Raw genomic sequence first — 9806 nt, 5'->3', positions numbered from 1 at the left:
GAACCTGGGAGATCACTGACCGTCCTTATGGGTGCAAACCTGTAGGATGTAAGTGGATGTTCAAGAAGAAGCTTAGACCTGATGGTACGATTGAAAAGTACAAGGCACGGCTTGTGGCTAAGGGTTATACACAGAAAGAAGGTGAAGACTTCTTTGATACTTACTCACCCATGGCTAGACTGGCCACAATTCGGGTGCTACTATCACTGGCTGCGTCATATGGTCTTCTCGTTCATCAAATGGATGTTAAGACGGCTTTCCTCAATGGAGAGTTAGAGGAGGAAATTTATATGGATCAGCCAGATGGTTTTGTAGTACATGGTCAGGAAGGAAAGGTGTGCAGGTTATTAAAGTCTTTATATGGCCTTAAACAAGCTCCTAAGGAGTGGCATGAGAAGTTCGAAAGAACATTAACAGCTACCGGCTTTGTAGTAAATGACAGTGACAAGTGTGTGTACTATCGCCATAGTGGGGGCGAAGGAGTTATTCTTTGTCTGTATGTCGATGACATACTGATCTTTGGAACCAATCTTGATTTAATTAAGGAGGTCAAGGATTTCTTATCTCGCTGTTTTGATATGAAGGATCTAGGAGTAGCCGATGTTATCTTAAACATCAAGCTATTGAGAGATGAGAATGGTGGGATCACACTGCTTCAATATCACTATGTGGAAAAGATCTTGAGTCGTTTTGGGTATAGCGACTGCATGCCTTCTCCAACTCGATATGATGCTACTGTCTTGCTTCGAAAGAATCAACAGATTGCTAGAGATCAAGTGAGGTATTCTCAGATTATTGGTTTTCTTATGTATTTGGCGAGTGCCACGAGGCCTGACATCTCTTTTGTTGTGAGCAAGCTGAGTCAGTTTGTGTCAAAACTGGGAGATAATCATTGGCATGCGCTTGAGAGAGTTATGCGCTATTTGAAAGGCACTGCGAGCTATGGGATTCATTACAATGGGTATCCAAGGGTACTAGAGGGTTATAGTGACTCAAACTGGATACCTGATGCTGATGAGATGAAGGCCACAAGTGGTTATGTTTTTACACTTGGTGGTGGCGCTGTTTCGTGGAAGTCTTGCAAGCAGACCATCTTAACGAGGTCAACTATGGAAGCAGAACTCACAGCATTAGACACTGCCACTGTTGAAGCAGAGTGGCTTCGTGAGCTCTTGATGGACTTACCTATGGTTGAAAAACCAATACCCCCTATCCTGATGAACTGTGATCGTCAAGATAAACAGTTCTAAGGACAATATGAAGTCCTCAAGGCATGTGAAGAGGAGACTAAAATCTGTCAGAAAATTGAGGAACTCCAGAGTTATTACGTTGGATTATATCCAAACGTCGAAAAACTTGGCAAAACCCTTCACAAACGGGTTATCACATAACGTGATAGATAATGCATCGATGGAGATGGGCTTGAGACCCACCGCATGAGTTGTCCATAGTGGTAACCCACTCTATGTGATCGGAGATCCCGTGAAGTACAAATGGGAGACAAGTTGTTGGTCAGCTGAGAGGAGAGTATCCCTATTTTAATTATCCCACTCCGTGAAGATGCAATACTCTCCTGATCTGCATGGCAGGTTGATATTTATCTTAATGTGTTCCAAGTGGCTTATTTGAGTAAGCAGAGATGTTGTCCTGCAGAGCATCTCCTGAGGAACACACCTATATGAATTTGACTATTAACGTCGCAGTATGTGTCGTGGTATTCTCACGGGGGGCTTGCGAGTCGACAGATGCCACAAGGGCTTAGTGTGAGGGTAAGACTGCTGCTGATAGGACCGGGAGCGGGTATGCGAGTAGCACGCGATGGTTTACCCAGCTTCGGAGCTGTCCGGAGAGATAATACTCCTACTGCTGCATGTCTGAGTGTATCTGATATATCCGGTACAGAGTTGCTCCTAGAGCTGTATCTGAGATCAGTGCCGTAGGCACCTGGATTGGTAAATGCATGTATGTGGTATGCTAGTGGCCGGCTATGCCCCTGGCATGTGGCCGATGCGGATGGGTGTGCTCCTACGTGAGCATGTATGCATGTGTGTGGGAGTCCATCCTCCCTGGATGGATGGATGTGTGGTATATATATAGTGGGAGCTACCTTGCTACCTAAGCTAAATGGTGGTGGCGTTGGATGTAAGCTACCTTGGGTAGCTTACATGCCAAGCCATGTAGGCATGGCTAGTGGCATGGCACATGTCATGCTTGTCCCCTGGGATACTTTATAAATCAGTACCTAGGGGACACGGTACACTGTAGATGATGGCGCCGAGGTATGGTTGTCTTGTCCGCGGTATGGCCGTCTCGTCGAGGTCTTGGCGGTGTCGGGTCGGGCTGCAGTCGGCAGCCGGCAGTCGGCCGGGAAGTCGGCAGGAGCGGCCGGACAGTCGGACTGAGGGGCTTTACTAGCCCCGATGTCTTGAAATATCGTCTTGCCGTCCTCGGGGTACCCGTGGTCGGTTAATCCGACAGTATGTGAGAATTGCGTGTTCTCTAATAAATTCATGAAAAGCCCTGGAGTATGACGTATACGCTCGACCCGCGGGGAAGCCTTGCGGCAGCCCAGTATCGGTCAAGAATTTGTGTGAAACTAGTTTCGCGAAAAACTTGTAGTTCAAGGCATAGTTCACTATTAAAGTTGGGATCTAGTGTAGCATAAAACTCTAAGTGGAAATTCAACTTCCTAGTCTCCACTAAGCACCAGTATATAAACAATGTTTTGGAATTAAATGATGAGATGTGCCAATGAGGCTTTGTGGAGGATTGTTGGAATTTTGCTAGTAGGCCTTTGGCCCAAAGCCCAACTAAAATTCTGAAATTCTCTTGGCTCATTCATGCACACATGTGAGTGGAGTGGGTGAGACTAAAGTTTAGTCCCACCCCGAAAGTTGAGAGAGAGTTGCACCTCTTTATAAGGTGAGCTCTTCTACCACTTGTATGAGTATGAGTATGAGTATGAGAAGAGGAGACCACTTGTATGAGTATGTTGCGCGATTGAGCCGAGCAGAGGACGGAGCTGTGCACATTGTCTATATTTTTGTTGCTCAGGAAAAATTAATGAGTCATTAATTAATAATTAATGAACGCGTTAATTACTCAACCGTTTCCGATTCTTTTGGATCGTGACGACTCGGACGTGGGGTTTACTCCCACGACCTACCCTAGCCGCCGCCGCTTCGTATGGTTTCTCCCCACCATTCCAGATCATTGCGTCGCCAAGCAAGTCTTCTCCATCCCTCCTTTCAGCGTGCACCGGGAGAAAGGACAGCAGGCCTGCGGAACCCCGCCTCTCGTGATCCTGTACGGGAGAGGGGCGATCAGGTTTTTGGAGAGCGCACTCGTGCGACTGCTGGCAGCGACGACATCTTCCCCGACCTCGGCAACCTCATCCTCGACGACATGGGCGACAATGTCAACGCCGACGGTGCTGCTCCCGCTGCAACATATATGATTATATCCTTCCTGTTCGAGATCGTGGTAGAATTAATGTTTCTAGTATGTGTCCTAGATGTGATCTGTTCATCTACTATACTACTTCGCATGATTAGTTTAATCTCTACTATTTTTGTCATGATTTATCTTGTGTTCATTCGGATTATATCTCGTAGTAATTTGCTCATATTTTCAACAACTACCCCTATGAGCACCTCTGTGAGAGTGAGCCAGCAATCATATTTACATTGACGAAGTCATCACAAACACCTTCGTAGACGCGAACGTCTCCTTCACTGAAGGCACATCCCCAGAAGACATAAAATAAATGCAGAAAAATACAAGTATCAATGTCAAGTCTGGGACTTGGAACTCTGATGGGCAGAGAATACCACTGTCCTTTTAACCATCCAACCACCGATTAGTTCACACAAGATAGCTAAGTAATCTATCCAACTTCACGTGGTTCATCCCAATCCCATATTTTTATGTTTGGAATTAGACTGAAACCTCCAGAAAAAAGAATTCAACTTTCTTTTTGGCAGCGAAAAAAAGACACAAGTAGAGACACAAGTGTGGCGGGACATCGGACAAGACGCTCCAGCATAGTCAGCCCAATATGCAACCCATTGTGCGATGCATTGCCGGGGAAATTCTATGTGCCGCACAATGCGGTACGTAGTAGGAGCTTCCGACAGAAAGGCTTGGCTGGCCAATTTTCAATTTTTTTTCTTTTTCTCTTTCAACTTTATTATTATTTGAAAATGTTCGTGTATTTGAAAAATATTCGGAAAGTGCAAAAAATGTTCACGTTTGCAAACTCTACTTATTTTTTAAATTCCCTTTTTTAAATTTTGTTCAGAAGTTTCAAAAAATGTTCAGAATTTTAATTTTGTAAGAAAATTCAAAATTTTAAGATTTACATTTTTTTCCTTCAAACATTAATAATTTATTCAAAAATTATTAAAAATCTCATGTTCATTTCTTTTAAAATTCAAGAAATCTTCAAGTTTTCAAAATTTGTTTGCACACTAAAATGTTCTGGAATTTCAAAATGTTTGTGTTTATAAAAATGTTCGTAATTTTTAAAAACCTTCATGTTTTCCAATGTTATTCCTTTTTGTCAAAAATGTTCGGATTTTACACAAAATTTATAGAAATTGCAAAAAAATCACGTTTTGACAAAACAATTTGTTTCTTTGAAAAAATAGAAACTGAAAAAATTACTAAAAATCGGGAAGTACAGTGCCAATCGTTAGGGCAGCCGCCGTTTGGTACAGTGCCTTTGATATTTCACAACCATTGCCTTACGTACCATTGGGCCGGCCTAACAGGAAGCGCGATGTGTGTGACGCTTCCATGGAAACAAATTAGATTAGCGGGCGCCGCACGTAAAGTGTGTGGTGCGGCGCCGCTATGTAGCAGCGTCCGCCCTTCACGCCACCCTTTTCCCTTCCTCGCCCCAGCTGCCATCAGCAGACCGATCTGCCCCCTTGCCCACCCGGCACAATCCCTATGGCAGCCGAAGCCGGCCACCCCGCCTCACTCCTCACTGCCGTCGAAGGCTACGTCGGCGACAGGTCCAACGAGAGGACCGCCACAGGCTTCACGAGGAAGGGCCTGAGCATCAAGGCGTCCCTTTTTCCCAACCACCCGCCACAACCATCCAAGCTGTGGGTGCACTGCCCGGAGGCCGTGCACGTCGACACCCCCCGCGTCCTCTGCACCGTCGGCGACCTGATCCTCTTACGGGTCGACGTCTCCCCCGATTGTGTCAGGCCCAGCCTTGATCATCCCCTATTTCCAGCGTGCCAGAAGTGTTTTGGTCCGTCGATCGTCAATCTAACGGCTCACCTGCCTCCGTACCGGTTCGCCAGCTGTAGCGATCTCCAAGCGTTCATTATCGATCAAACGGTCAAGAGGGTGTCCTGTAGCTTTTCCGACAAGCCATGTGCTCCGCTAGCTTTCTGTTCTTCTTTTCAGTCGTGTAATGGCTATAAAGCCACCCATTCCCCTCTTTCTAAGGCATGTAATAGAATTATTGGGTGTAAACCCTAGCCGCCAGTGGCGTGCTACTACTTTCCCCTTCGTTCTGCAATGAAAAATCTAGCTAAATTCGCCTTGATCCTGTCTGAATTTCACTAGTTCGTGCCTAAATTCAGTATAGTGGGACTCTGTTCCTGACAATTGGTATCAGAGCCCAGTCTTTCCTCGGCGGCGGTAGATGATTGGGGCAGCGTAGAGGTTGGCTTCTGCTGTAAAATCCCTCTTCGAGCTCCGATCGGACGACGGAGACAGCAGGCGGCGGCCGGAGTGGCAGCGTTCGGGTGCAGTCAGAGGAACAGTCTAGTTGCCCGGGAGTAATTCTCCGACGGTAAAATTCCAGCTCCTGTGATCTGACCGTGTACCAGCGGAGGCGGGCGTAGGCGGCAGCGTAGGCGGCGGTGACAAGCAATCCCACCTGCCCAACCCTCTATGGTGGTGATTGCAGACGGTGTAATCATGACGGGCCATGCTGATTCAGGGTCCACCGCAGAATTGCAGCTCGAATCCCTCGAGTTGGACATCAAGACACTGCAGCGGGACCGAGAGGAGGATCGCAAGGAGTTCCAACAGTTCCAGGCGATAGTTAACAGGAATTTTGCTACGATGCAGAAGAATTTTGATAAGATCCAGGACAACTTCTGACGCTTGTTATTAGAGTCTGAGCCAGCTCAAGAGGAGGGTATGGAAGGACAGGGCAGTGTGCAAATGAAGGACAACCAGGTCAATTCTCCACGAGTGGCTCTAGGTCGACCAAAGCAACTGCAAGCACCTACTCCTCCTTCTGTGGCAATGCCTGAAAAAGGAGCACCTTTGCCAATTGGTACAGTTGTTTTGCGTGATCAAGCAGGTAGGGAACTGAACATGGATGGGACTCCTAAAGTTCCTTACAGACATCCAAACTATGGACAGAACAAGGAAAAAGAACACTTTCAGAGAGATATAGTTCAATCAGAGGAAGTGCAAGAAGATGATGGGGCTGAGCATTATTACAGAAAAAGGAATGTTCTTACTGTCAAGCCTGCTAAATTAAACATCTCTGAGTTTGAGGGACAAGATCCTGAATCATGGATTCAGAATTTGGAGCAATATTTTGCTGCTGCAAGAACTCCAATTGAGCATAGGACTGAAGTGGCCATTTCTTATCTCAAGGGCCCTGCAATTCAGTGGTGGAGGGGTACTGGATATGCCTCTAGTAATTTTCCATGGCATAAGTTCTGCTCATGCCTGTCTGACAGGTTTTCTCTGGATTCAGCTTGTGACATTGTGAGCTCCTTTCATGCAGTTCAGCAGACAACTACAGTCTCTGCTTATGTAGAGCAATTTGAACAGCTAATGATTGTTATGAGAAGGGAAAATCCTGCAATTCCAGATGATTATTATGTTTCTAGTTTTGTGTCAGGGCTGAGCACATATATTAAGAGCCATGTGGAATGTTTCAGACCCAAGGACATGCAAACTGCAGTACGGTATGCTAGGAGAATGAAAAAATCCTAGTCCCCCAATATGGTTGTGCAAACCAGACCATATGTTCCTCAACCAAGAAGACAGGTCCTATTTGAACAACCCAAGCAAGCACCCACAACTACAGTTCCTAATAGAAATACTGTGATTCAGCAGGCTAAGCAAAATCAGGTCTGCTACAAGTGTAGAGAACCATGGGTGCCTGGCCATAGACAGGTCTGTAAGATGAGTCAGAAAGCACAAATTCAGGCATTGCAGGCTCAGGGCAGTGACAGTGTGGAAACAATTTATGTGATTGACTTTGAGGATCCTGACTTGGAGAATTCTGAACCCCTTCCTGAGGACACAGTGTTGCAGGTGTCAATGCATGCTGCCATGGGCATTGGAGCTGCTAAAAACACTTTTATTCTGACAGTGAAGGTGGGCAACACCACTGCTACTGCACTAGTAGACAGTGGTAGCACCTCTACATTTGTTTCTCCTGAGATGGCTGCTAAATTGCCTGTTCCAACTGCTCCTAATCCCAAGATAAAAGTGGTGGTTGCAAGTGGAGGAGTGCTGTGGAGTGAATTTACAGTTAAGGACTGCCCTTATGAAATTCAGGGCCACAAGTTTTCTGATGCCTTTAGGGTCTTAAAATTAAAAGGATATGATATGATATTAGGGGTGGATTGGTTGAAAAGGTACAGTCCCATTCAAATGGATTTCATTAAAATGGAAATGAGAGTCTCAACAAAGAGTGGCCAGTTTATTTCTTTTGTGGATGAGACCATACCACTAGCTGATATAACAGAAGCTACTGAAAATCCTGATAAGTTAATGGAGCAAGCTGTCTGTGATTTCTTTCTGTTTACTTCTTCTGGGTGTGAAGTAGTAGCTGCAGCCCAGGAAATTCCTTCAGAGTTGTTGCCTTTATTGGAAGATTATGCAAAAGTCTTTCAAGAACCTCAGGGACTGCCACCTAGCAGACCTTGTGACCACAGAATTCCACTAATTGAGGGAGCTAAAGTGGTTAATCAGAGGCCTTATAGAGTTCCTCATCATCAGAAGGAAATTTTGGAGAAAATCATATTGGAACTGTTGAAAAAGGGCATAATAAGGCCTAGTACCAGTCCCTTTTCGTCCCCAGTGTTGTTGGTCAAGAAAAAAGATGGGTCCTGGAGGCTGTGCACAGATTACAGAAAACTGAATGCAATCACTATAAAAACAAATATCCAATACCAGTAATTGAGGATTTGTTGGATCAACTAAAAGGAGCTAAGTATTTCTCTAAAATTGATCTGAGAAATGGGTATCACCAGATCAGAATGGCTGAGGAGGATATTTATAAAACAACATTTTCCACTCATATGGGCTTGTTTGAGTATTTAGTAATGTCCTTTGGACTTACTAATGGGCCTCCTTCTTTTCAAGCATTAATGAATTTATTGTTTGGTCTCTTGAAGTTTGTAGTGGTGTTCTTTGATGATATATTAGTGTTCAGTTTTTCTTTGGAAGAGCACAAAGTTCACCTGGCATAAGTATTTGATATTCTGCAAGCTAACAAGTTATATGCTAGAATGGAGAAGTGTTCTTTTGGCCAACAGGAAGTTGAGTATTTGGGCCACATAATCAACTCACAGGGAGTGTCTACTGACCCTTCAAAAATCAGAGATATCCAGGAGTGGCCCACTCCCACTACTGTCACTGAACTGAGAAGTTTCTTGGGGTTAAGTGGCTACTACAGGAGATTTATTCAAGGGTATGGCATAATTTGTAGGCCTCTCTTTGATTGCTTAAAGAAGGATTCTTTCTCTTGGAATGATAAGCAAACAGAAGCCTTCATAGCTCTGAAACAGAAGCTGACTAATGCACCTGTACTGGCACTACCTGATTTCACTAAGTCCTTTATACTAGAAGCTGGTGCTTGTGGCTATGGTCTAGGAGCTGTGCTGATGTAGGAAGGGAGGCCCATTTCTTATTTCAGCAAGAGCATTGGTCCTAAGGCAGCTGCTATGTCCACTTATGATAAAGAGGCCCTTGCCATAATTGAAGCAATGAAGAAATGGAGGCACTATTTCTTGGCAACTGCACTGGTCATCAGAACTGACCAAGAAAGTCTGAAATACATTCAGGAGCAGAAGATCACTGAAGGAATTCAGCACAAATTACTGTCGAAGTTGTTAGGATACAATTTCACTGTTGAATATAAGAAAGGGAAGGAGAACAGAGTTGCTGATGCTCTTTCAAGAGTGAAGTATGTGGTATCTGCTCTCACTGCTAGTGCTGCTACTCCAACTTGGGTACAAGAAGTGGTAAAGAGCTATAGTCAGGATAGCAGAGTAAAGGAACTGATTGCTGAATGTACTGTAGCTGCTCCTGGCACTACTGCTTACTCTTACAAAAATGGCATCCTGAGATTTAACAACAAAGTGGTTGTGGGAACAGCTACATCCTTGAGGCAGGATATTCTTAAGACTTTTCACAATTCTGAGTTAGGTGGTCACTCAGGGGAGAGAGCTAAATACCACAGGGTGAAATTGGTATTTCATTGGCAAGGAATGAAACAGGATGTTATTGCTTTTGTTAAGGCTTGCCCTGTCTGCCAGTTGAACAAAGCAGAACACTCTCCTTACCCTGGCCTCCTAGAACCCTTACCTGTACCTGACTTTGCTTGGGCCCACATAAGCATGGATTTTGTGGAGGGATTGCCAACTTCTGAGCACAAGAATTTAATTATGGTGGTGGTTGATAGATTTACAAAATATTCTCATTTTGTAGCTATGCAGCACCCTATAACAGTGCAAACAGTGGCTAGAGATTTCTCTGATAATATCTTTAAATTGCATGGCATGCCCTTGGTCATAGTAAGTGACAGGGAC

At 44.8% G+C, this 9806-nt stretch overlaps 1 pseudogene; it reads left to right on the top strand.

Annotated features, from left to right (window-relative positions):
• Nucleotides 1-4953: 4953 nt before the first annotated feature.
• Nucleotides 4954-8172, top strand: LOC147958649 (uncharacterized; annotated as a pseudogene).
• Nucleotides 8173-9806: the final 1634 nt, after the last annotated feature.

Source organism: Triticum urartu, chromosome 7A (assembly GCF_056163025.1).
Source record: "Triticum urartu cultivar PI428250 chromosome 7A, HENAU_Tu73, whole genome shotgun sequence".
NCBI lineage: Eukaryota > Viridiplantae > Streptophyta > Magnoliopsida > Poales > Poaceae > Triticum > Triticum urartu.
This window is presented reverse-complemented; position numbering and strand designations above follow the sequence as displayed.